Below are 27,540 nucleotides of genomic sequence, written 5' to 3' on the forward strand. Positions count from 1 at the left end.
TGCTGGGATGATTGAATATCTACTGGAAAAAAACGAAATCAAATCTTTCTTTCTTTCTTTTTACAACTGGAACCCCACTTTTTAAACCTCTATTTCTGACAATATACAAAAACTAGTTCAAGATAGACTAAGGATGTAAAAATGCAAAAGGGAAGACCGTAGAGGAAAAAAAACATAAACTTGACTGTATAAAAACTAAAAAGTTTTGGTCACGAAAAGAGAAGTGAAACGATAAAAGGTGAAGTAGAAGATTTTACAACACACATGACCAACAGAGGATTAGTACCTACAACACAGAAAGAATGCCTTCAAACTCGTTTCTTTCAAACATGAACTAACTCAATAGGAAAAGAGACAAAGATAAGAATTTTAAACAGGAAGTGATAGTTAGCCTTATTAGTAACCGGAAGGCACATTAAACTACAAAGAAGGGCGCGTGGGTGGCTCAGTGGGTGGAGCATCTGACTCCTGATTTCGGCTCAGGTCACGATCCCAAGGGCAGGGGATTGAGCCCCGCATCGGGCTCCAGGTCGAGCCTAGTAGAGCCTGCTTAGGATTCTCTCCCTCTCTCCCTCTCCGCCCCTCTCCTCCACTCGCACCCTCTCTGAAAACAAAGCAAAACAACAACAACAAAAAACGACAATGAGATACCATTTCACACCCACCAGTGGCAAAAATTTAGCCAGAAAACTTACCCAGTGTTCATAACGCATTGCAATGAGAAGGGTCATACACCACTGGAGACCTTGGAAAACAAATCAGCTCTGCCGAGTAAAGGTGAACTTGTGCCTCTGCCTAACCTAGGTACTCCTCCTCTCTCTATACATATTAAGGTCAAGGAACGAGACAGTAAACTCTTGCTGATATGCCCAAAGACACATAAGTAAGAATGTAGACCGCAGCGTAATCATAGCAAAATACTGGAAACAACTCAATTGCCTATCTCATTCCATTTCTATAAAGTCACCAAACAGGCAAAACCAAACAATAGAGTTTACTAATGCGATCAAAGTGACGACCAAAAAAAAAAAAAAAAAAAAAAAAAACCTATAAAGAAAAACAAGGGAATCTAGTTTAATACAAAACTCTGGGTATTATTTAATTAGGGAGAAGGATGTAATCAGAGTAAGGCCATAGGGAGCTTCTGGGGCAGAATAATGTTCTGTATCTTTACCTGGGGGAATGTAAGGGGTATTCATTTTACTGCTATTTTTTTTTTTAATTTTAATGTTTATTTATTTTTGAGAGACAGACAGATACAGCATGAGAAGGGGAGGGGCAGAGAGAGAGGGAGACACAGAATCTGAAACAGACTCCAGGCTCCGAGCTGTCAGCACAGAGCCCGACGCGGGGCTCGAACCCACGAACCGTGAGATCACGACCTGAGCCGAAGTCAGAGGCTTAACCCACTGAGCCACCCAGGCACCCCTACTGCTATTTTTGTATATGTCATTCTATACTTACACGTTTCCATACGTTCTTTGGTAATATGCCATAATTAACACTCAGTTGTTAGTTTGTAATTGGGTTGGTATGAAAACCTTCGGTGTAAGAGAAACTTAAGACCACGGGAGCCTCTGCCAACTGGAGGTCAAAAATGAAGAGAAAACATTTGTGAAAGCAAAGATGAACTCAACAGGAAAATCTATTACATAAAGTATTGAACTATTACTTTTTCCTTGATGGATGGACTTCCTGTTTTGCTCCCATATAAAGTACAAAACGTTCCTCAGAAAATGGGCCTCGCTTAATACCCAAGTATGGATTGATTATTGATTGTTAAAGACTTCACACTTGGGGCAAAAACTTCTTCAAAAAATTCCAGGACTATTACTGTCCGAAGCCAAAAATATGTGTCACAAATCACCACAGAAATATAGCAGATACTTTCCCTCAGGTAAAATGTTTACGAAGGTTAAGAGAACACAGAATACGACGGTAAGCAACAATCACACTTACCCAGTCATTCATCCAACAATATTTTACTGAGCACCTAGTATGTGTCAAACCCTAGTCTAGGAACTAAGGACACAGCACGAAACAAAAGACAGGAATTTATTCTCACGGAGCTTACCTACCAGATCTTTGCTGTACAAAGCTATAAAGAAATTTCAGAAAGATCAGTTTCTGTTCCCATGAGAAGAACTACTAGGTCTTCAGATAGGAACGCTTTTAAAATTTTTTTTTTTCAACGTTTATTTATTTTTGGGACAGAGAGAGACAGAGCATGAATGGGGGAGGGGCAGAGAGAGAGGGAGACACAGAATCAGAAACAGGCTCCAGGCTCCGAGCCATCAGCCCAGAGCCCGACGCGGGGCTCGAACTCACGGACCGCGAGATCGTGACCTGGCTGAAGTCGGACGCTTAACCGACTGCGCCACCCAGGCGCCCCTAGGAACGCTTTTAAAGCCCACTCGTACCTGCGACCAGAGGCGACAGTCAAAATATTTAACAATTATTAACAGACTCCCCATCCAATCAGAACAGAGGCCAGCTGTGCTGGGGAGGCATCCGGGCTGGAAAATACCTTGCCTGGGGCGCCTGGGTGGCGCAGTCGGTTAAGCGTCCGACTTCAGCCAGGTCACGATCTCGCGGTCCGTGAGTTCGAGCCCCGCGTCGGGCTCTGGGCTGATGGCTCAGAGCCTGGAGCCTGTTTCCGATTCTGTGTCTCCCTCTCTCTCTGCCCCTCCCCCGTTCATGCTCTGTCTCTCTCTGTCCCAAAAACAAATAAACGTTGAAAAAAAAATAAAAAAAAGAAAAAAAAAAAGAAAATACCTTGCCTGCCAGAACCCAATATTACCATTTGTAAACCGAAAACCAACCAACAAAAAAGGAGAGGAAGAGAAGCGTTGTTTGTTTGATAAGCAACTTGCTTTATTTTTAAATTTTTTTTTTTTCAACATTTATTCACTTTTTGGGACAGAGAGAGACAGAGCATGAACGGGGGAGGGGCAGAGAGAGAGGGAGACACAGAATCGGAAACAGGCTCCAGGCTCTGAGCCATCAGCCCAGAGCCTGACGCGGGGCTCGAACTCCCGGACCGCGAGATCGTGACCTGGCTGAAGTCGGACGCTTAACCGACTGCGCCACCCAGGCGCCCCGCAACTTGCTTTATTTATGCAGTTCCTTTCATATTTGGGAAATGAACCTTGGCAGGAATGGTCATTAGCCTTTGGAATTTCCTCTTGTAACCCTTCTCTCTCTCTTTTTGAAAATCTCTTATTTAGATATTTTTTAAAATAATCTCTACCCCCCGCCCCCCCACCCCCCGCCACGTGGGGCTCAAACTCGCAACCCCAAGATCAAGAGTCACATGCTTTACTGACCGAGCCAGCCAGGCACCCTTGTAACCTTTCTCCTCTTAAACCTTATGCATTTATTTATTAGAAACTTTGTATTTTGGGGCACCTGGGTGGCTCAGTAGGTTGAGCGTCCGGCTTCGGCTCAGGTCATGATCCCACGGTTCATGGGTTCAAGCCCCGCATCAGGCCCTGTGTTGACGGCTCGGAGCCTGGAACCTGCTTCTGATTCTGTGTCTCCCTCTCTCTCAGCCCCTCCCCTGCTTATGCTCTGTCTCTCTCTACCTCTCTCTCTCTCTCAGAAATAAACATTAAAAAACCGTTTTTTAAAGAAACTTTGTATTTACCTTAGATTTTGCATAAGCCCTTCGTATAACCAAGACTGTCATACTAATTCTGTCATATTTGGTATAAATGTTGTTCCTAGTTTGATTAATTTTAAATTTATGTACGCTTTAAGTACACAAAGCGCTGGGGAAGACAAGCGCGAGCAACAGAAGATTATCGATCTCGCTCTTACGGAGCTAGTGAAGAGGTCATTTACGAAAAGCACACACTCACACGAAACTTTACATATGTAAGATAATAATTTTTTTTTCTTCTAATCATTCCATTAGGAGCTCTCAAGTTCCCAAGATCGGGTGCAAAAATGTTAAAAAAATAATAATAATAATTCTGGTACAGGCTACCTTCCCTAAGCTGTTGCCAAAAAATGTGAGATAATTAAATGTTTAGTTACCTATAATCCGAGTGCAAATGTTTTGCTCTCATTAATTACACACAGTAGTGAGGTCTCCGGACAGCCAGAAGCTATTCAAGATGTAAAAATCACCATGAATAGATATTTCCAAAAAAAAAAACCCCTCTATTTGGCTGTATTTGGGAGTGGTTGTAAATTATTTCAGCTTAAAAAAGAAATGATTTCAGCTTCATCTTATTTCAATGTTTTGAGCTATTTCTGTGTTACAGATTTATTTTGGGCAAACACTCATGTAAGCACCACACGCAGCATTCTACGCTTTGCAAACAACCCAAAACGACGGGGCGCCTGGGTGGCTCAGCCCGTTGGGCGTCCGACTCTTGATTTCCGCTCCGGTTATGACCTTACGGTTGGCGAGATCGAGTCCCGCATCAGGCCCCGCACTGACAGTGCAGTGCCTGCTCGGGATTCTCTCTCCCCACCCTTCCCCCCATCTCAAAATAAATAAGTAAACTTAAAACCAACATGAGTAAACCGAACACGTACAGCAGCGCGGGTCACACTAGGCACTTTTCCGCGGGGTGGGGGGAGCAGAGCATGAGGCCCAAGGGTCAGACTGCCCGGCTCCAACCAACACTCTCACCCCACCAGCCACGAGAAGTCACTTTGTTCACTTCTGTGTTAGTTTCCTAACCCAGAAGTGAAAACAGTAAATAATACCACGTTCAATGCCACTGAACTATACAAAATTGTCAAAATGCCAAATTTTGTATTTTACCACTATTAAAAAAAAAAAGTTTTGGGGGAAAAAGAAGAATATTGATAGAAGCCAGGAAGGTCACCTTGGCCAGACCACCTAGGGCCACGCCGACCGTTAAAAGGAATTTGGGAATCAGCCGGAAGTCACTGACATACTTTGAGAACAGTGACTCTCCGTGTTCATTTTCACCCCTTCAGTGTCCACTTTTCATAAAGACTGGAAGGCTAAACACTACACTTCTCGGGCTCCCTTGCACTTAGGGATCCGGGTTTGGGTTTCTTGAGCAAGGTGGACTCTCATGAGATCTCGAAAACAAACGTGAGGTAGGGGAAAAAAATAATAATAATAATAACAGCACCAACTTGGTAGAGCTGTTGGAACATATAACATGAGTCGATCTCCTGTAAGTGCTAAAAACTGGCACCAAGTACGTAAATAGCTAAGCAATAGCTTACTGACAAATCAAACACCATAGCAATATTGTAACAGGTCAAACCGTTAACATCCATGTCCTAAAAGAGCAGGGAAACCCGTCTTTAACACTAGACCCCATTTCCCCTTTCAGCACATCAGTCAGTCATGGTCTGAGCTAGTGACCACTCCCACGCTAATGGTGGGGACAGGACCATGACCCTGAAATCCCAGTATCCCAGGGATTTTTGGCAGGACTATCGGAAACCCCTAATTCAGAGGGAAAGTGCCCATCTTTCTCCAAAACATTACACGTATGCAAACGATTTTATTGGTCTGGGATGTGATGGCCATTCAAGATAATCTACCAGGCCAACAACAGAACAGGCTCCACCTTTGGGCAGGGCCAATTAACGATTTAATTCCAGTGTATCTCGTTGTGTTGGCAACATCAATCCGGCTAGTCTTTTCTCCCTCTTTTGCAAAGATTGGGGAAGATTCATTTGAAACAGACGTCATCTATGCTGAGTTCCCAGGCTCCTGAGTGTAGATATCCAGGTCGTGGATAATGAAAATACTGGCTACCGGGCACCTGGGTGGCTCAGCTGGCTCAGAGAATAATGGCTACCACTTCCGGTGTCCTCACCTGCCCGAGTCCAGTTATTCACTGGAAGAGGTAAGATTTGAACTCACAGTTCCGGAGTCAGTGAGTCTGTGTGCTTAACTGTTACTCTAGACTGTTTGCTCAAGATGATCCTTGCTTTTTGGGGCACCTGGGTGGTTCAGTCGGTTGAGCGTCCAGCTCTTTTCTCTTTTTTTTTAATGTTTTTATTTATTTTTGAGACAGAGAGAGACAGAGCATGGGCAGGGGAGGGGCAGAGAAAGAGGGGGACACAGAATCCGAAGCAGGCTCCAGGCTCTGAGCTGTCAGCGTCAGCAAAGAGCCCGACACGGGGCTCGAACTCCCGGACCGGGAGATCATGACCTGAGCTGAAGTCGGACGCTTAACCAACTGAGCCACCTAGGCAACCCCGATCCAGCTCTTGATTTCGGCTCAGGTCATGATTTCGGCTCAGGTCATGATTTCACGGTTCAGGAGTTCGAGCCCCACATCGGACTCTGTGCTGACAGTGCAGAGCCTGCTTGGAATTCTCTCTCTTTCCCTCTCTCTCTGCCCCTTCCCCACTCACTCATGCGTGCTCTCTCTCTCAAAATAACCTAAACAAAACAAAACTTTAAAAGGCAGGAAAAAACCCCAATGCAGATTCTTTCAAGTTTAAAATAAAACCTGTAGATCATCTTTTTCCTTTGTAAGAGCTAACAGCTCCAAGGACACAGTCAATGATATGTTACTTCATGACCTTGGTGTACTGCCCTGATTTGTTTTTTATTTAATAGGCTTTTTTTGGGGGCGCCTGGGTGGCGCAGTTGGTTAAGCGTCCGACTTCAGCCAGGTCACGATCTCGCGGTCCGGGAGTTCGAGCCCCGCGTCGGGCTCTGGGCTGATGGCTCAGAGCCTGGAGCCTGTTTCCGATTCTGTGTCTCCCTCTCTCTCTGCCCCTCCCCCGTTCATGCTCTGTCTCTCTCTGTCCCAAAAATAAATAAACGTTGAAAAAAAAAAATTAAAAAAAAAAAAAATAATAATAGGCTTTTTTTTTTTTCAGGAGTTTCCGGGTTAGAGAAAAACTGGGCATAAAATACAGAGTTCCCATACATGGCACCTATTTCCCCAACCCCCAGTTTCTGCCATTATTAACATGCGACATTCACATGACACATTTGTTACAACTGGTAGGCCAATATCGACACATTGTTATTTTTGTGCTGTATGAATTTGCCAGTGGAAAATGTCAGGCATCCACCATGACAATATCATAGGGAAGCGTTGCATTGCCCTAAGAATCCTCTGGGCTTCCTCTCTTTATCCTTTACTCCCTCTTAACCCCTGGCAACCACTGATCTTTCTACTGTCTGCGCAGTTTTGCTTTTTCCAGAATGTCATAGAGCTGGAATCAGATAGCATGTAAACTTTTCAGACGGCTCTCTCACTTTGCAATATGCATTTAAAGTTCCCCCGTGTCTTTTTTTGTGGCTTAATAGCTCATTTCTTTAATTGCCTGAATAACAGATGGCATTTAAGGGCATTTGGTTGCTTCTGAGTTTGGGCAATTATAAAATAAAGCCGCTATAGGGGCGCCCGGGTGACTCAGTCGGTTGAGCGTCCGACTTCCGCTCGGGTCATGATCTCACAGCTCGTGAGTTCAAGCCCCGCATCGGGCTCTGTGCTGACAGCTGGGAGCCTGGAGCCTGCTTCGGATTCTGTGTCTCCCTCTCTCTCTGCCCCTCCCCTGCTCACACTCTATCAAAAATAAATAAAAACATTAAATAAATAAATAAATAAATAAATAAAGCTGCTATAAACTTCCAAGGGCTGTTTGTCTCTGGGTTTTTGTTTTTGTTTTTTTTTTTATCTCTGGCGTTGTTCTCTTTATTTCTTTTCTTTTTTTTTTTTTTTAAGTGACATTGATAACAAAACAATTACAGAGCTATTTTTAAGGCCCACTGACTACACAGAAAAGTCAGGATTTCCTCAAATCAAGTGAACTTTCTCTTGGACGGTTCCCACTGCCCTATCAGGCATTTATGAGAAACACTAATGAACAAAAAGGACACGGGGCCTCTGTTTGAAAATGATGAATAATTTAATTGTAGGCATGCCTGTGTAATTTTTTTCTTTTTCCAGGCTGGACTGGTAAAGATAGCATAAATTAGCAAGACACTATTGACTTCTCTGGGGAAGCCTCTTGAAATTCCCTGGACTTCGCTTTCTCCTGATGACGGGTCTTAACATTATGTACTTGCTCTCATGGCATTGATCCCAATATAAACCCACATTTGTCTAGGTAGTTATCTGCTTAGTGAGCTCTATGAAGGCAGCCCCCTCTGTCTCTGTGCTCACTCTGGTATTCCCCCAGGACATAACAGAAAGAATAAGTATATTGGCAAAAGTACTATTTTCTTTTTTTTTTTTTATTTTTTTTAACATTTATTCATTTTTGAAAGACAGAGAGAGAGAGAGAGAGAGAGAGCGAGCGAGCGAATGGGGAAGGGGCAAAGAGGGAGACACAGAATTCGAAGCAGGCTCCAGGCTCCAAGCGGTCAGCACGGAGCCCGACGCAGGGCTCGAACTCACAGACGGCGAGATCATGACCTGAGCCGAAGTTGGACGTCAACCGACTGAGCCACCCGGGTGGCTATTTTCATATTATCTAAAGAGCCAGTGTTAGTGCGAAATTTTTTTTTAACGTTTATTTAGAGAGGTGGGGGAAGGACGGAGAGAGGAAGTGAGAGAGAGTCCCTAGCAGGGTCCACGTTGTCCGTGCAGAGCCCAACATAGAGCTCCATGTGACCAACCATGAGCCAAAATCGAGAGTCAGACATCTAACCAACTGAGCCCACCCAGGAGCCCCGAGAAATTTCTTAAACCTATAGGTTCGCTGTAATTCTCATTACCTCAAATTTTTATTTTTAGATCCAACACACAGCAGGCAGAGAATATCTGTATTATTTTAAATGCAGTCAAAAGAGTCCACCATTATATATAGTTACTTACCTCTTACTAAAATAAGTCTATATGGATACAGTAGCCATATCCATGTATACATGCAATACATGTATACAATGGGATAGTTAGCCAGGGGAAAGAAGGAAATCCTGACATTTGCAATAGCATGAATGGGCCCCGAGGCATCACCCAAAGTGAAATAAGTCAGAGAGAGACAAATATCGTATGATCTCACTTATATGTGGAATCTAAAACAGCTGAACTCACAGAAACAGAGGAGAGTGATGCTACTGGGGCAAACGGGAAGATACCGGTCAAAGAGTACAAACTTCTAGTTACAAGGTAAATACGTGCGGAAGATCTAACGTACAGCTCGGGCGATTACAGGTAATAATACTGTGTTATAGACTTGAGGGTTGCCCACAGAGTAGATTTTAAATGTTCCCACCGCAAAAAGGAAATGGTAATCGTGCGACACGTTGGAGGTGTTAGCTAACTCCACCGTGGCGATCATTTTGCATCATATAAGCGTATCAACGTGGTATGCCTTAAACTTACACAATGTTCATGTCAGTTACGTCTCAATGCAGCTGCAGGAAAAGACGAGAACGTAGCTCCATTGTACTAAGAGAGTTTCTACAAACTCTGAAAATTCTGACCCCTGAAAACCTGAAGTGGGGACTTTATGCCAAGCGAGTAAACATCACCTTTCGCTGGCTAGAAGTAGTAAAACAATACATCAAAAAAGATAATCAAACCAGCATATTTTTCCCCTCAGATAAAAAGCCAATGTAAACCAGTCAAGATCGGGTTTGTTTTGGGGGGGTTTTGTTTGTTTGTTTTTTTTTTTTTTTTGGGGTGAAAGATACCTCCAAGGAGAGATTCAGGAAAATATTTTAGAATATCATTCTTGTAATTAGCCCTAATGTTTATAAAAACCAATGAGTAAAGCTCCAAGCAGATCATCCCGGCGGCTCCATGTGGAGCCACAATCTGCCACGTAACTTCAAATTTGGCAATAATTAACTGGAAAGAAACCAACGATTGTTTGGTTTGTTTGTTTTGTTGTTTGCTTAGGTTTTCAGAGCAATAGCTGGCCAGGGAGAAACCTCAAGCGTTTCAAGTGGTCAAATGCACAATGTTGATTCTATCTATCTAAACACTAGGCGATTTTAACAAGCCTCCGCTAAATTAAAAACGAAAAAAAAAAAAAAAAGGCTACAGAACTGAAAAGTAACCACTACAAGCCCCCTTTAGAGTTGGTCTGATGATTTACCTTTCAGGCAACAGAATTATGCTTTCATCACATTCCTCAGCGGGAATGCTAAGAGGGAAATTTCCGTTGGCTCTCCAAAGCCTAGCATGATACAAACGACATCGACAGCAGGGACTCTACCTGGGAGACCCCAGGACAGAGGCTTTATTTCCACATCTGCAATGTCCATGAACATGGGCTTTCTCATTTAATCAGGCTGCCTCTAACTTCTCTTGTGATAGCCATCGTTCTGTTTTGTTTTTCTTTTTGGCTTATTAAATGTTGTCTATTTGAGACCGACAGTGCAATAGTAACTTTAAAACTGCTATTTCTGGGGGCGCCTGGGTGGCTCAGTCGGTTAAGCGTCCGACTTCGGCTCAGGTCACGATCTCACGGTTGGTGGGTTCGAGCCCCATATCGGGCTCTGTGCTGACAGCTCGGAGCCTGGAGCCTGCTTTGGATCCTGTGTCTTCCCCTCTCTCTGCCCCTTCCCCGCTCATGCCCTGTCTCTCTATCTCTCTCTCAAAAATAAATACACAGGGGCGCCTGGGTGGCTCAGTCGGTTAAGCGTCCGACTTGGGCTCAGGTCATGATCTCATGGTCCATGAGTTCGAGCCCTGCGTCGGGCTCTGTGCTGACAGCTCAGAGCCTGGAGCCTGCTTCGGATTCTGTGTCTCCCTCTCTGTCTCAAAAATAAATAAAAATTAAAAAAAATATATTAAAAATATTTTTAAAAAAATAAATACACATTAAAAAACTTCTCTTTTATTTTTTTTTTTAATTTTTTTTTTCCAACGTTTATTTATTTTTAGGACAGAGAGAGACAGAGCATGAACGGGGGAGGGGCAGAGAGAGAGGGAGACACAGAATTGGAAACAGGCTCCAGGCTCTGAGCCATCAGCCCAGAGCCCGACGCGGGGCTCAAACTCCCGGAACGCGAGATCGTGACCTGGCTTAAGTCGGACGCTCAACCGACTGCGCCACCCAGGCGCCCCAAAAAACTTCTCTTTTAATAAATAAATAAAACTACAATTTCTGTAACACTTAACCTAGGTCACTTCAACAAAAAACCAAACGGTCCTAAGAACGGAAGCGGCGATGCCGACATTTGCCGACGGGAACAGTGAATGAATACTCCACGCCAACTCAGCAGAGATGCGGTCCTATTGAAACCTGAAGTTTTTTGCACTCTGCTCTGAATGCCCGCACAGATCCGGGTGGGTTGAGTACTCAAGAACGCTGAAAAGGCCAGCAGCTTTTAGCCCTTCCTTCCCACTGCGGGAGCAACAGAGAACATAGAATGTGTGCATGCCGGCACAGAGCGAGCCTTAGCTCTAGCACTCTCCATTACTAAGACTAATTAAAATTACTGTTAAGCCAATACACATAGATTCCCACCTCTGCTTTAAAAAAAAAAAAAAAAAAAAAAATGGGGCGCCTGGGTGGCTCAGTCAGTTAAGCGTCCGACTTCGGCTCAGGTCACGATCTCGCAGTCCGTGAGTTCGAGCCCCGTGCGGGGCTCTGTGCTGACAGCTCAGAGCCTGGAGCCTGCTTCACATTCTGTGTCTCCCTCACTCTCTGCCCCTTCCCTGCTCATGCTCTGTCTCTGCTCTGTCTCTCTCTCAAAAATGAATAAACATTTAAAAAATTTTTAAAAAAAACTTAAGACTTCTCCGAAACAATGTCAAATTGCTGGCTAATGACATAAAACTGGTCATTCAGAACAGATGGGTTTTTAGGTCATGAAAAATTATCACAGCAATTTCTGGAAATGTCACCCCTATTAAACTTAAGGACAGGTATTTAAGTCTTCGTATCTAGCCCCCACGGCAGCCAGCTCACGGCCTCGCACAAAATGTGTTTGTGGAAGCGAGTTGCAACACGGGTAACCGAATGATGCTTATAGCCAATCTGACCCGAGTGGCTTTTAAAAAGAACTAAATAAATACTCATTTTCGGTCACACACTGTAATCACAGGAAGGTGTAAAACACTCAACCTTGATCACTCAACTGTCAGCTTCTCTTCTACCTGGGCTCACACCTTCCACGAGCGCACAGAAAACTACCATCAGCCTGATGGACTGAAAGCCACTAAGTACTGGTTTGGGGAGACAGCTTCACAACCGATTGGCGGAAGATTAATTTGCAGAGAGCACAATTCCCAATTAATTCTCCGAGCCCGGTTTAATGGGGTGGGTGTAATTTTAAATAGCACCTAATACACTCTTACAACCTGTTTTGCAACAACTGTTATTTAGACAGTCGGTAGGGAGACTTCAAACACAACACAGGGATCCTTTAATTACTTGGGAGAACATTTACAGACCCCTTCTGAAGAGTTACAGGTCAATGGTTTCGCACGGCATTTACAAACAGCTTTTACATTTCCAAAAACCAGTGAGCCTCCCAAATTGCTTCTTTGCCATCATAAATAATAACTAAGACGCCCAGGACCGATCTGTGTTGTATCTTTTTCTCCTCCTGAAATTGAGGCGAAATTCACATAATGGAAAATGAACTGTTTGAGACGATTCGGTGCCACTTTGCACATTCACAGAGCTGTGCAACTACTCCTGCTACCTAGATCCAAAGTATTCCCGTCGCCCTAAAGTAAAAACCTCTACCCACTGAGCAGTCACTCCCTGCTTCTCCCTCCCCCAGCCCCGTCAAACACCAACCTGTTTTCCGTCACTGCGGATTCACTCATTCTGGATTTTTTATATAAATAGAATCACGGAACACGTGACCTTTTGTGTGTCTGGCTTCTCTCACTGAGCTTCGTGTCTTGAAGGTACATCCAAGCACCGGATGGAACTGATTCCTCTTCCTGACTGGATGATATGTCATTGTGTGGGTATACCACATTTTGTTCGTTCGTTCATACGTCCGTGGACATCTGGGTTGTCGCCACCTTTTTGTTACTGTGAACAGTGCTGCCATGAACGCTCCTGGACCATGTTTATTAGAACATCTATCTTCAATTCTTTTGAGTTTATACCCAGGCACAGAATTGCTGGATCACGTGGTAATTCTATGTTTAAGTTTTGTTTTTTTTTTTTTTGAATTTTTTTCAATGTTTCTTTTTGAAAGACGGAGACAGAGCATGAGTGGGGGAGGGGGAGAGAGAGAGAGAGAGAGAGAGAGAGAGAGAGAGAGAGAGGGAGACACAGAATCGGAAGCGGGCTCCAGGCTCTGAGCGGTCAGCACAGAGCCCGACGCGGGGCTCGAACCCACGAACCGCGAGATCGTGACCTGAGCCAAAGTCGTAAGCTTAACCAATGGAACCCCCCAGGCGCCCCTATGTGTAACTCTTCAGAGGACCACCAGATGGCTTTCGGCAGTGCGTAAGCCATCTTCCGTTTCTACCAGCAGAGTACGAGGGGTCCAATGTCTCCTCCACATCCTCCCTCACACTTGTAATTACCCACTTTCTTGGGTATAGTCATTCCAGTCCGTGTGACAGCAGTATCTTGTCGTGGTTCTGATTTGCATTTCCCCGGTGACTAATGACGTTGAGCGTCTTTTCCGGTGATCATTGGCCGTAAGTATTGCCTCCCTGGAGAGCCCATGTCCTTTTATCCCTCTCTTCTGTGACGGTAAATATAAATGACTTTAATCTTTGCTATTACTTTTTAAAAAGTGACCCCTCCCTCCACTTTTCAAAGTAGGGCCCATAGACAGCCCACGGAGGGCTGTTGTGTATGGATATTAAATAACATGGAAGGAATGTCCTGCCTTTACTGTGAAGAGTATGGCTTGGGGCGCCCCGGATGGCTCACGCAGTTAAGGGTCCCACTCTTGATTTCGGCTGAGGTCATGATCTCACCGTTCATGAGATCAAGTCCCACATCGGGCTCTGTGCTGACAGTGCGGAGCCTGCTTGGGATTTGCTCTCTCCTTCTCTCTCTGCCCCCCCCCCCGCCCCGCCCCCACTCACTGGCTCTTTCTCTCAAAATACATGCATACTTAAAAAAAAAAAAAGAGTACTGCTTGGTATACTTATCAGGCCTCTTTTACATAATGACAAATAAGAAATGCACACATTTACTAAGAGTTTACCAAGCTTCGGGGCTAAAAGCATAGAACAACATACTTTGTTTTGATATCCTCAAGAAATAAAACCGTCAGACAAATGGCAGCACTGTTCCTTTTATATAAAGAATAAACTCAGTTTTTAGAAATATAATGGCTGGTATACACCAAGGTATAGAGTTAGAAGCTACTGCCTTAGGAGTTTTTTTTGTTTTGTTTTTTGTTTTTTTTTTTCCAGTAAAGGTAGGACAAAAAAAGGACATCAGTTTGGTGATCAGTCCAAATTTAGAATGGTACGGTGTTAAAAGAGACCAGCTCTTGAGAGCCTGGCTGGCTCTGTAGGTAAAGCGTGCAACTCTTGATCTTGGGGTCCTGAGTTTGAGCCCCATGCTGGGTGCAGATATTACTTTAAAAAATAAATAAACTTGGGGCGCCTGGGTGGCGCAGTCGGTTAAGCGTCCGACTTCAGCCAGGTCACGATCTCGCGGTCCGTGAGTTCGAGCCCCGCGTCGGGCTCTGGGCTGATGGCTCAGAGCCTGGAGCCTGTTTCCGATTCTGTGTCTCCCTCTCTCTCTGCCCCTCCCCCGTTCATGCTCTGTCTCTCTCTGTCCCAAAAATAAATAAACGTTGAAAAAAAAAAATTTTTTTTAAATAAATAAATAAATAAACTTAAATTTTTTTTTTTAACGTTTATTTATTTTTGAGACAGAGAGAGACAGAGCATGAACAGGGGAGGGGCAGAGAGAGAGGGAGGACACAGAATCTGAAACAGGCTCCAGGCTCTGAGCCGTCAGCACAGAGCCCGACGCGGGGCTCGAACTCACGGGCCGCAAGATCATGCCCTGAGCCGAAGTCGGCCGCTTAACCCACCGAGCCACCCAGGTGCCCCAAAAAATAAATAAACTTAAAAAAAGAGAGTGCGGGGGTGCCTGAGTGGCTCAGTCGGCTCAGCATCTGTCTTCAGCTCAGGTCACGATCTCGCAGTTCCTGAGTTCAAGCCCTGCATCAGGCTCTGTGCTGACAGCTCAGAACCCGGAGCCTGCTTCGGATTCTGTGTCTCTCTCTCTCTCTGCCCCTCCCCTGCTTGCACTCTATCTCTCTCAAAAATAAACATTAAAAAAAAAATTTTTTTTAAGAGAGAGAGAGAGAGAGAGACAAGCTCTTACCTAAGTCTGTTTGCTTTTTGATAAAACACGCCTGGAGATTAGATTTAATCTAGCCTCTCTTTTCTGAGTTATTACCATGCCAGGACCTAAGATGAGGTCATTTCGCATTAGCCCTTGAGCAGCCGACTTGCTTTATTAAACCATATTCACATCCCACTCATCACCAGCTAATGGAAAACGAATAGAGGACTCCAAGAGTTTACAGAAAAGAAGACGGTTCTTAAAACTTTGAAAAGATACGTGAGAATTAAAACCACACGGAAGCCATCACTTTTTAGCCACTGATTAGCAGATAGCAAAATGTTTGGCCACACAGTGTCGGGGAGGATGTAGGACTGTAGGGCTCTCAGACACGCTGGAAAGCACACAGACTGTTTTTGGGCCTCTTCGGAGGGTGGTTCGGAGGTACCTATCTAGGTTCCTGGTATCTATCCTTCAAACATATGCAAAACAACAAAGGAGACTCTTAATCCGTACTATTTTTAAAAACTTTTTAATGTTTATTTATTTTGAGAGAGAGAGAGAGCACAGGGGAGGGACAGAGAGAGGGAGACACAGAATCAGAAGCAGGCTCCAGGCTCCGAGCTGTCAGCACAGAGCCCGACGCGGGGCTCGAACCCACAAACTGTGAGATCATGACCTGAGCTGAAGTCTGATGCCCAACGGACTGAGCCACCCAGGCACCCCCGCACTCTCCTTTTGGAGCTTGAACTCACGACCCTGAGATCAAGACCTGAGTCAAGATCAAGAACCAGACTCTCAACCGACTGAGCCACCCAGGTGCCCCTGTCTTATTTTTAATATGGAAATATATTGCAAACAATCTAAACAACCATCACAAGTTTCAATATACCCACACGATAGAATGGTATATAAGCATTAATTAAGAATTGATACTTTGGGGGCGCCTGGTTGGCTGCCTCAATCAGTAGAGTAGGAGACTCTTGATCTCGGAATCATGAGTTCAAGCCCCACGTTGGGGGTAGAGATTACTTAATAAATAAATAAATAAATAAATAATAAGCTTTTTTTTTTTTTAACGTTTACTTATTTTTGAGACAGAGAGAGACAGAGCATGAACGGGGGAGGGACAGAGAGAGAGGGAGACACAGAATCGGAAGCAGGCTCCAGGCTCCGAGCCATCAGCCCAGAGCCCGACGCGGGGCTTGAACTCACGGACCGCGAGATCGTGACCTGCGCTGAAGTCGGACGCTTAACCGACTGCGCCACCCAGGCGCCCAAAATAAATAAATAAATAAATAACAGTTACATTAAGAAGAATGAGGCAGCTGAGGGAAAGAGAACACCAAGAGAGTATAAGTGATAAAAAGAAAGATACCAAAAATGTGAACGCCATGCTGCCATTCCTTTGGGGGGGGGGGAGCTTTATATTTGCCAACACTCGAGAGCTCTCTAGAAGAATCCACACGAACCTAGTTAACCAGTGGTTGCCTCCAGGGAAGGGAAGGGGTGACTGGGAGAAATACACACCAGGAGCCCAAGTTGTTTATTCCCGAAATACACAAACAAATAAGAAATAAATCCCGGCTTTTGAGATCACTTTTCCCCAGGTATGCATCTTTTTTTTTTTTTTTTTTTAATTTTTTTTTTCAACGTTTATTTATTTTTGGGACAGAGAGAGACAGAGCATGAACGGGGGAGGGGCAGAGAGACAGGGAGACACAGAATCGGAAACAGGCTCCAGGCTCTGAGCCATCAGCCCAGAGCCCGACGCGGGGCTCGAACTCCCGGACCGCGAGATCGTGACCTGGCTGAAGTCGGACGCTTAACCGACTGCGCCACCCAGGCGCCCCGACCAGGTATGCATCTTTAAACGGAGTTCCTTTAAGCGTGTAACTATAGGAAAGAGGTCACTGAAAGGAAACTGCCTACAAGTGGGGTTCATGGAAGGAGGGGAGGGGTCGGGGAGCTCCCCGGGGCAGGAGGGTTTCCTGGTGGAGGGCAAAGCTAGGGCAAAGCGGTGCAGAGCTGAGGCAGAAGCAGGCTGGCTGGTCTGGAGGACAGGAGGGTACGAGCGGCTGGAAGCGACAGTGTGCCAGGGGATTCTAAATTTAGCCATCACTCTGGGCAGTTCCGGCCGGCTGGCTTTGCACTCAGGTCTGAGACTCACCCGGTCCCCATTAGGAATCCAGGTTCCTAAGCTGTCCATAGGATCCGAAGGACGGGCCATTTTTTTTATTTAGCATTTTACCCAGTTTCCCTGAACACAAGCTTCGATCCACATCAGCAAATCCTACATTCCCCCCGAGGCTCTGTCTTTTCTCCTTTGCTCTCTTTATTTTTACTCCATAGGAGACTGCCTGGTCCCTAGGACTGGCCCACAGCTCAAAGACAGCCAAGGAAATAGCGTATATAACAGTTTCCTTGGATCTCTGGTCTCTGCCACACTGAAATACCAAGGTAAGAGTCATCTTCAGGGGCGCCTGGGTCACTCAGTCAGGTGAGCATCCGACTGTGGCTCAGGTCATGATTTCAGAGCTCGCGGGTTCGAGCCCCGTGTCGGGCTCTGTGCTGACAGCTCAGAGCCCGGAGCCTGTTTTGGATTCGGTGTCTCCCTCTCTCTCTGCCCCTCCCCGCCACTCATGCTCTGTCTCTCAAAAAATGAATAAATGTTTAAAAAAAACAAAAAAGCGTCACATTCAGTTTGGCCCACCTTGGTAATCATTGAACAGCCAGCCAGCACACCCCAAGCAGGTGACGTGGGTGGAGCCTGTACCTCAAATAAATACTACCTGTTTCCCAACGAACAGACCTCTGTAGAGACCCCCACATATCGGTGACACCCAAACGAACACTCCTGACACGTCTGCAACTGACTTTTTTTTTTTTTTTAACGTTTTTATTTATTTTTGAGACAGGGAGAGACAGAGCATGAACAGGGGAGGGTCAGAGAGAGGGAGACACAGAATCTGAAACGGGCTCCAGGCTCTGAGCTGTCAGCACAGAGCCCGACGCGGGGCTCGAACTCATGGACCGCGAGATCGTGACCTGAGCCGAAGTTGGATGCTCAACCGACTGAGCCACCCAGGCGCCCTGCAATTGACTTTTAAAGTTTTCAATCTTTTTTAAATAATCAAGAGTAATTTCTAGATGGGCTTGGAGTGATCAGAAACAGTCTGTAGCCCAGCCAACTGCTTTCCGAGTCCTCCTGAGTGTTTTCTTCTCCTCTAATTGACTGTTCATGCCACTTTCTCAGACAATTACCGGCGTCCCACATCCAAAGAAATCCCTAAGTGAAGGACAAAAAAGCTATCAGCCTACGTTCTTTTCCATCAGGTGGTTGAGTCTTTCTGATCTGAAGCCTAAAGTCTTTCTGGAATAGTATTATTTAACCTCTCTTATTTCCTTGCCCATCTACCAAAGTGACAACTAAATGAAACAACAAGCCATTCAGGCAAAAAGTTCTGGATGAGCAAAACAGCCCCTGGTAGTTTTTTGCCTACGGAGTCACATAGGAGATATTCAATCCAAGCCCAGAGTGCCTGACAACTTAAGGAATGTGCTCAATGGTTCTATTCACGTGTCCCTTTTTGAATTGTTGAACCTTTTACAAACCTCCTATTAACATTATTAGCATTTCTTTGAGCTACGTGTGGGAACTATACATAAAATCTCTCAGCAGGGTTTCTAGCCTCGGAAGTGGCTACTCTAGGGTAATTGACACTGACGTGTTCTCTTCTTACTGCGCATCAGTACTCCCAGGACAACTTGTTCCGTGCCCACTGATCCTGGAATCCCGATCACTTGACAACACGTGAGTTGAAGGGACTTGAGGTCACACAGTGTAGTTTATACCCACCTCACCGATCGCTTCTACCATACGCCTAGTGAGGAAATGCCCGTTCAGTTTCTTCTGGACAAGATTCAGCATATGAATGAAATATCATCATAACCAGCAGCGCGTAAGGTGACTAGTGAGAGCCAAAGCCAATATAGCTTATAGTGTCAGACGTTTACGGCTCTTAACTATTCATTAACCGATGTGATATTCCCAATGAACTCGTAAAGTAGGCCCTGTGATTATCCCCATTTTACAGATGAAGGAACTGAGGTTAGGCGACGTACCCAGAAGAATTACTCAGCTAGTTAGTTTCGAGCTCTGAACCAAGCAGTCTGGCTCCAGACCTGAATTCTTGAACAAATGACACACGGACTAAGTTGTACATGTCTTGTAAAAATAAAATAGAGCAATTTTTATTTATTTATTTTTTAATTTGAGAGAAAGAGAGGGAGAGAGGGAGAGAGAGAGCATGAGTGGGGGAGAGGGGCAGAGCGGGAGAGAGAGAATCTTTTTTATCTAAAAAAATTTTTTTAATGTTTTTTTAATTTATTTTTGAAGGAGAGAGAGAGAGCATGAGCAGGGGAGGAGCAGAGAGGGAGAGGGAGACACAGAATTCGAAGCGGGCTCCAGCCTCTAAGCTGTCAGCACAGAGCCCGATGCGGGGCTCGAACCCACAAACCGTGAGATCATGACCCGAGCCGAAGCCGGATGCTCAACCAACTGAGCCACCCAGGCGCCCCGAGAGAGAGAATCTTTTAAAAAAAATTTTTTTTTTTCAACGTTTATTTATTTTTGGGACAGAGAGAGAGACAGAGCATGAACGGGGGAGGGGCAGAGAGAGAGGGAGACACAGAATGGGAAACAGGCTCCAGGCTCTGAGCCATCAGCCCAGAGCCCGATGCGGGGCTCGAACCCACAAACCGTGAGATCATGACCTGAGCCGAAGCCGGATGCCCAACCCACTGAGCCACCCAGGCGCCCCGAGAGAGAGAATCTTAAGCAGGCTCTGTGCTCAGCGCAAAGCTGGACGCAGGGCTCGATCCTACCACCCTGGGATCGTGACCTGAGCCGAAACCAAGAGTCCGACGCCCAACTGACTGAGCCACCCAGGCACCCTTAAAATAGAGCAGTTTCTAACTAAGAGACCACCTAGCCCAAGCACCTCACTCAGAGAGCGAAGGCACAGAGTGAATTAGCTGAGACGGAACTAGACCCGTGTCATCTGCTTTACTGTGGCAGATTCACTGCCTCCAGAACTCTGATCGTATTTCAAAAGTAAAACTAGGAAAGTGTGCACGTTACTTAATATTCCTCAAACAACACCTCTGAAGCGGATCCTCCTGGCTTACACCTCAAAGACGAGATGGATGCTGGGGAGAAAAAAAAAATGACAGAACTATTTCTTACAAGGGGGCCTGACAATGAAACGTGCTCTTCTGCAGGTGGATGACAGTCAAGGATGAACTGGCATTTCAGAAACAACGACCCTGAATCACCGCGCTCAAAGCGACCACAATCCTGCGACCAGAAGCTTAAAACCCATTGCGTATGTAGAGAGTTTCTTCCTGTAAGTCTTCGCGAGATGCCTTGTCAATTTCCTATTCCATCGCCTTCAGAGAAGAACAGTATAACAGCTTATTTTTTAATGTTTTTATTAATGTTCCTCTGTTTTTCAGTGTCACATTCTAAGGGATTTCTTCAATAAGAAAATGATCTTATTTTCTCTTTAGGGTAGAATAAGAGGGTACATGATAACCCTCTTGTTGAATAAACAAGGAAGGGGCAGCATTACTCTTATCTAATATGACATCCAAGGATATTGTTCCAATTATTACTGTTTAAAAAATCACCCCCGGGGCACCCGGGTGGCTCAGTCCGTGGAGTGTCCGACTTCGGCTCAGGTCATGATCTCGCTTTTGGGGAGTTCCAGCCCCGAGACGGGCTCTGTGCTGACAGCTCGGAGCCTGGAGCCTGCTTCGGATTCTGTGTCTCCTTTTCTCTCTGCCCCTCCCCCACTCACGCTTTGTCTCACTCTGTTTCTCAAAAATAAATAAATGTAAAAAAAAAAAAAAATTGTTTTAAATCACCCCGGAAACTTAGTGGGAAAGAACCATTTTATTACAGGTCAGCAATCTGACCGTGACAACTTCTCTCTGCTTCTCCATGGCTGGAGCCCCAACTGAAAAGGCTTGAAGGCTGTGGGGACTGAACAGCTGGTGACTAGAATCATCTGGAAGGCTTTCACTCACATGGCTAGCAACTGATTATGAAAGTTAGCTGGGTTGGGGCGCCTGGATGGCGCAGTCGGTTAAGCGTCCGACTTCAGCCAGGTCACGATCTCACGGTCCGTGAGTTCGAGCCCCGCGTCAGGCTCTGGGCTGATGGCTCGGAGCCTGGAGCCTGTTTCCGATTCTGTGTCTCCCTGTCTCTCTGCCCCTCCCCCCGTTCATGCTCTGTCTCTCTCTGTCCCCCAAAAAATAAATAAACGTTGGAAAAAAAAAATTAAAAAAAAAAAAAAGAAAGTTAGCTGGGATCTCAGTTGGACTGTCAGCAGGAACCTTCATTCAGTCTCTCAATGTGGACTGTCTGGGCTTTCCCAATAAGGCAGTGCTGCGTTCTAAGAGTAGGCATCCCCAAAAAAGCACGCGCTATATTTGTGATCTTGCCACGGAAATCAGAGGGTGTCACTTTCGCCCTACGCCGTTGGTCAAGGCAGTCATCAAGATCTGCCAAGGTTCAAGGGGAAGGGACACAGCCCTCTCCTGCCCCTGCGTGGGAGTCACGCTGTAAGAACACGTACAATTTCAGAGGTTGTTGTGGCAATCTTGGCAAAACAGAGTTGGCCACCATATGAAGTAGGGCTCCCCCCACCCGCGTATTACCAATTTTCAACTATCTCGGAGAAATAGAAAGAGGAAAATTAACCAGGCTCAGGTACAAAAGAGATCTCCGTCAACAAGGTGTGGACTGCATGATTCTGAACATTCCCCACTCATCTCCAAATGTGAGAACAAGCACACAGGCAGCTCCCAAAGAAATAGAGCCAACCCTACTAGACTGTCTGCAAAACCCTATTCCAACCATATGTGACATGCGCTGCTCTGGTCAATTACCAAAAGCAGAATGCCCGTCGGTGGCCATTTCTTTGCATTTTTCTCATTTTTCAATCGGTACCTTAGTTTGACTTCTGAGCATATCAAAACTTCAAGATCTGTTAGCCATGCTCTTAGAATAACTTACAAAACCAATCGACTCTTAATAGTCTCTGCTCCCCTCCTCCCCCCCACCCCCGATCTAAGACAAGCTCCACGGAACGGTTCTCAGTAAGGTAAACAGTTCACCAAACAGCACAGCCACTGTCCAAAAGGGCAACGTATTATGACAGTTTTGCTAAGTGACAGAGTTCTAAAGTTAAATAAGAGTGTTTGGAGGTGGGGAGGGTGCCTGGCTGGCTCAGTTGGAGGAGCGTGTGGCTTTTGATCTCCGGGTCGTGAGTTCAAGCCCCATGTCGGGCAGAGAGATTACTAAAAAAATAACAACACGTATTTTTTAAAAAGAGCACTTGGAGGAATACCACTATAACAAGAGCTCGGAATTTTATCATTTTAATGCTAGCTTTCCTGATTACCCACGCCTATACTGGGTAATCTGACCCAAACAGACATGGCCCTGTTCCCGGAGCTCCAGATAACATATATTGAACGATGTACTTGGCATTAAATGCTTCAAGATCTAAGAGGCATCTTGCAAAAATGTCCAGCGCTACACTTTTGTTCTCCTCCTCATCAACCCTAATTCCTCAGTTCCCAGTGTCTCACACTTCATTTTTCTCCATAGCATTTATGATGACCAGATATATTACGCAGAGGGGTGCCTGGCTGGCTCAGTCAGTAGAGCGTGTGACTCTTGATCTCAGGGTTGTGAGTTTGAGCCCCACGTTGGGTGTAGGAATTACTTAAAAATAAAATCTTAAAATATATATATATATATAGAGAGAGAGAGAGAGAAGAGAGAGAAAGAAAGAGAGAGAGAGAGAGTATCTTAGAATGGTTATTCTGTAAGTGGGTGCCAGGGTTAGAAAGCAGCTCCAAATTATGTCTACATTTTACATTTTTTTTTATTTTTTTTAAATGTTTTTATTTATTTTTTGAAGGAGAGAGAGAGACAGAGCATGAGCAGGGGAGGAGCAGAGAGAGGGAGACACAGAATTTGAAGCAGGCTCCAGGCTCTAAGCTGTCAGCACAGAGCCCGATGCAGGGCTCAAACTCACGAACCGCGAGATCATGACCTGAGCCGAAGCCGGACGCTCAACCGACTGAGCCACCCAGGCGCCCCTACATTTTACATTTCTTATAAAGAATAAAAACCAGGCATGTGGCTCAGTTGGTTAAGCATCTGACTCTTGATTTTGGTTCAGGTCAGGATCTCAGGGACAGTGGGATCGAGCCCCACAGGGGGCTCTGTGCTGACAGCATGGAGCCTGCTTGGGATTCTCTCTCTCCCTCTCTTTCTGCCTCTCCCCCATGAGGGCGCATGCTGCACACATTCTCTCTCTCTCAAAATAAATAAATACATAACAGAAAAATCAAAACTGAGGGGCGCCTGGCTGGCTCAAGGGGAAAAGCACACAACTCTTGATCTTGGGGTCATAACCCCCCCCATATCGGTGTAGAGGTTACTTCAATAAGTAAACCTTAAAAATAATAATAATAACAACGAGCAAAAGCTGAGAACGCACGAGAAGGAATCCAAGTGTTAAAATAATGCTCCCCGAGCCACGTCAGGATTCCCCAGGAGGGATTTTTAAATGATAGATTCTCGGGGAGCCTAGGTGGCTCAGTCAAGGAGCCCGCTTGGGATTCTGTGTCTCCCTCTCTCTCTGCCCCTCCTTCCTCCTTAACAATAAATAAACATTTTTTAAAAAGGTAGCCTTAAAAATAAACAAAATTAAATAAAAATAAAGTAAAACAATAAAATAAAAATAAAATAAAATAAAATAAAATAAAATAAAATAAAATAAAATAAAATAAAATAAAATAAAATAAATTCTCAGACTTGCCAGTGTGGCAAAAGCTGTCACGTAAGAAGACCCAATATCCAATCTGGGTACCTGGATATAATCTCACGAATGCAAGACTGAACAGAAACTGGAAGTCAACAGGTCAAAACATAACTGAATACCCTGCAGTCTCTCTAGAGAAAGAACAGATTAAAGAAAAAGGAATCGTCTCCACAGCATGTACCAAATAGGCTTTATTCTATCCTTAATGTGGAGCTATCCACTCTAGAAGGGCTGGGTTTCCATAGCTTGCTGTCGCAAGCCAGTAAATGCATCCAAATCTATTTTGACTTTATGCTCTCCAAGAAACTTTGTGTGGAATCCCGCCCTCCACCTAGACTAGCCTACAGGGAGAAAACGTGCAGCTGGGCATATAGGAAGCCCTGGTCTCTCTCTGGATATACCTCTCCTGATAAATTTAAAATCTGCATTTTGAGTTATTCGTCAGTCTTGGGAATTTGGTTAGCGTGAGTCACTTCCAGGCCTAGCAAATCCGTTAGCTTAGTGAAAGCTGGGGAACAGACGCTGGCCAACCCCTGTCCGGACGGTACCTCCTGCGTAGAAACAAAGGACCGGAAAGAAGCAACCGTAGGTTTTGGTTTTAGGCCCAACGGGGTTACAAGAGGACCAGAAGCTGACAGGCTATTTAACCCACAAGCCAAAGTGGTGAATTGGCCTCATCCTCCCAATCGCCTGGCTCGCTACTCAAGACAGACCCTACTTTAGGCATTCGAGGCCCCCCAAAAGTTCATTCTAGCCTAATTCCACCCATATAAAAATAATACTCAGAGGGGCTCTGTACTCCCACATGATGAATCCAATCAGCCTGTTAACACAGCCGGGTCGACAGCAACCTGGCTTCTTTCCAACCCCCACCCTGCAGGAAGGAGGCTAAAAATTGGCCACGTGGCTACCTGATTTCATCATTCAGCTCAAGGGCATCGTGCGTGCCCTCAAGGTGCCACACAATCGTCAGCTACCGTCTACCTTTCTCGACTCCTCTTGATATGCTCCGCTCACTCTCCAGTCCCACGTCCTCTCATACTCATGGACCTGCGGAGATACCATTTACTCCCTGCCCCTGGAAGGTTCTGTCTGGATCACCCTCCTAACCTGGCCACCCCCTCTGCCTGTGTCATTAACTAATTGTTCTGGATTCCACACGATGCTACTTCTCCCTCAAACGGAGTTACAGTCCTGTGTCCATAGTTCCATGGAGTTACCCTAGCTTGGTCCCTATCACACTGTAGTGTGATTTCTTGTCTATGCTTCTGCACCCTGACGAGATTACAAGCTGCTCAAGGACAAGAACCACGTCTTGGCGCTGAGGAGATGCTCCAAAAATAGGTACTGTGGACAAAGTATGGATGTCTCCATCATTCACATCATATCTGTATCAATATATGCAGTATAATGGTTCAATAAGTCTATACATGACTCAGCGCACATCATGGAAAGTGTACTCTTAATCTCCTTTACCTAGCAAAAAAATTGTTTAAATGTTTATTTACTTTCAGAAAGAGAGAGAGCGTGAGTGGGGAGAGGCGCAGAGAGAGAGAGGGAGAGACAGAATCCCAAGCAAACTTTGTGCTGCCCCAGCAGAGCCTGATGCGGGGCTTGATCCCACGAACCGTGAGATCTCGACTTGGGCCAAAATCAAGAGTCAGATGCTCAACCAGCTGAGTCACCCAGGTGCACCTCCCCCCCGGCCCCCACCCGCCTCCCCTCTGGGAACCACCAGTTTGTTCTCTGTATTTAAGATTCGGTATTATCCCTTTTCTCTCTGTTTGGTTTCTTAAATTCCACCTATGAGTGAAATCATATGGTATTTGTCTTTCTCTGACTTATTTCACTTAGCCTAATACCCTTTAGGGTCCATCCGGAGTCTCTCAACGGCAAGATTTCATTCTTAGGGGTGCATACATCTTTTTGAATTAAGAGTTTTTGTTTTCTTGGGGGTAAATACCCAGTAGTAGAATAACTGGGTCATACGGTAATCCTATTTTTAATTTTTTGAGAAACCTCCGTACTGTTTTCCACAGCGGCTGCACCAATTTGCCTTTTCACCAACAGCGCATGAGGGTTCCTTTTCCCCCGCATCCTCACCAACGTTTGTTATTTCTTTTTGATTTTAGCCATTCTCACAGGTGTAAGGTGATACCTCATTTCATTTGCCTTCCTCTGACGATCAGTGATGTAGAGCATCTTTTCACGTGTCTGTTGGCCCTCTCTATATGTCTTCTTTGGGAAAACGTTCAGGTCTCTGCCCATTTTTTGATCAGATTATTGGTGGGTTTTTGGGTGCTGGGTTGTACACATTCATTATATAGTCTGGGTATTAATGCCTTATCAGATACATCATTTGCAAGTATCTTCTCCCACTCGCTGAGTTGTCTTTTTGTTTCGTGTGTTTCCTTCACTAAACAGAAGTTTTTATTTTGGTGTAGCCCCAGGCTGTTAAAATTTACATACCGCCCAAAGCTATCTACAGATTTAACGCAATCCTCATCACAAGACCAACAATGGTTTTCACAAAACAGAACAAATAATACTAGATCACTTACTTTTAAGGCCAAGTAAAATTTAAACGTAAAAACTTAGAGGCGCCTGGGTGGCTCAGTCAGTTGTGTGTCTGATTTCGACTCAGGTCATGATCTCACGGTTCATGAGTTCGAGCCCCGCGTTGGACCTCTGTGCTGACAACTCAGAACCTGGAGCCTGTCTCAGATTCTGTGTCTTCCTCTCTCTCTGCCCGTCCCCTCTTCATGCTCTCTCTCAAAAACAAAATAAACATTAAAAAAAATCTTTTTTAATAATAAAAATAAAATTGGGGCGCCTGGGTGGCTCAGTCGGTTGAGCGTCCAACTTCGGCTCAGGTCACGATCTTGCGGTTTGTGAGTTCAAGCCCCACATCGGGCTCTGTGCTGACGGCTCGGAGCCTAGAGTCTGCTTCGGATTCTGTGTCTCCCTCTCTCTGTGCCCCTCCCCTGCTCGTGCTCTGTCTGTCTCTCAAAAATAAATAAAAACATTAAAAATAATAATAATAATAAAATTAAAACTTAGAGTCATAGTGGGGTGCCGGGCTGGCTCAGTTAGTACAGCATCTGACTCTTGATCTCAGGGCCTTGAGTTCAAGCCCCATACTGGGCATGGAGCCTACTTAAGAAATAAATAAATAAAAATAAACATGTAGCATTATAGTGAAAAATATATTTTACATGCACATGTATACTAACAAAATCCAAATTTTTTTGCCCAAACATTGCCAGTCATTTCCATATATACCTATCCTAGTGCAAAACATTTTAAGCTTCTTGTGTTCTTTGTTAAGAAGAGGTCAATCTCTGGGAATGCAAGCTGGTGCAGCCGCTCTAGGAAACAGTATGGAAGTTCCTTAAAAAACTAAAAAAGAGAACTACCCTACGACCCAGCAATTACACTACTAGGCATTTATCCAAGGGATACAGGTGTGCTGTTTCGAAGGGACACA

At 45.1% G+C, this 27,540-nt stretch overlaps 1 protein-coding gene and 1 long non-coding RNA gene across 20 annotated transcripts in view; both read right to left on the reverse strand.

The window, feature by feature from the left end:
* The window catches only part of FNBP1 (formin binding protein 1), a 144,911-nt gene that overhangs the window by 103,989 nt on the left and 13,382 nt on the right, over positions 1-27,540 (reverse strand). The window lies entirely within an intron of this gene.
* Positions 2,399-6,571, reverse strand: LOC147575098 (uncharacterized). Its single transcript, XR_015243136.1, has 3 exons — positions 3,107-6,571; positions 2,776-2,868; positions 2,399-2,527 (listed from the first exon to the last, which is right to left on the reverse strand). It is a non-coding gene; the product is annotated as an uncharacterized LOC147575098 (long non-coding RNA).

This window comes from Puma concolor, chromosome D4 (assembly GCF_028749965.1).
Source record: "Puma concolor isolate L17-30 chromosome D4, mPumCon1.1.hap2, whole genome shotgun sequence".
Lineage (NCBI taxonomy): Eukaryota > Metazoa > Chordata > Mammalia > Carnivora > Felidae > Puma > Puma concolor.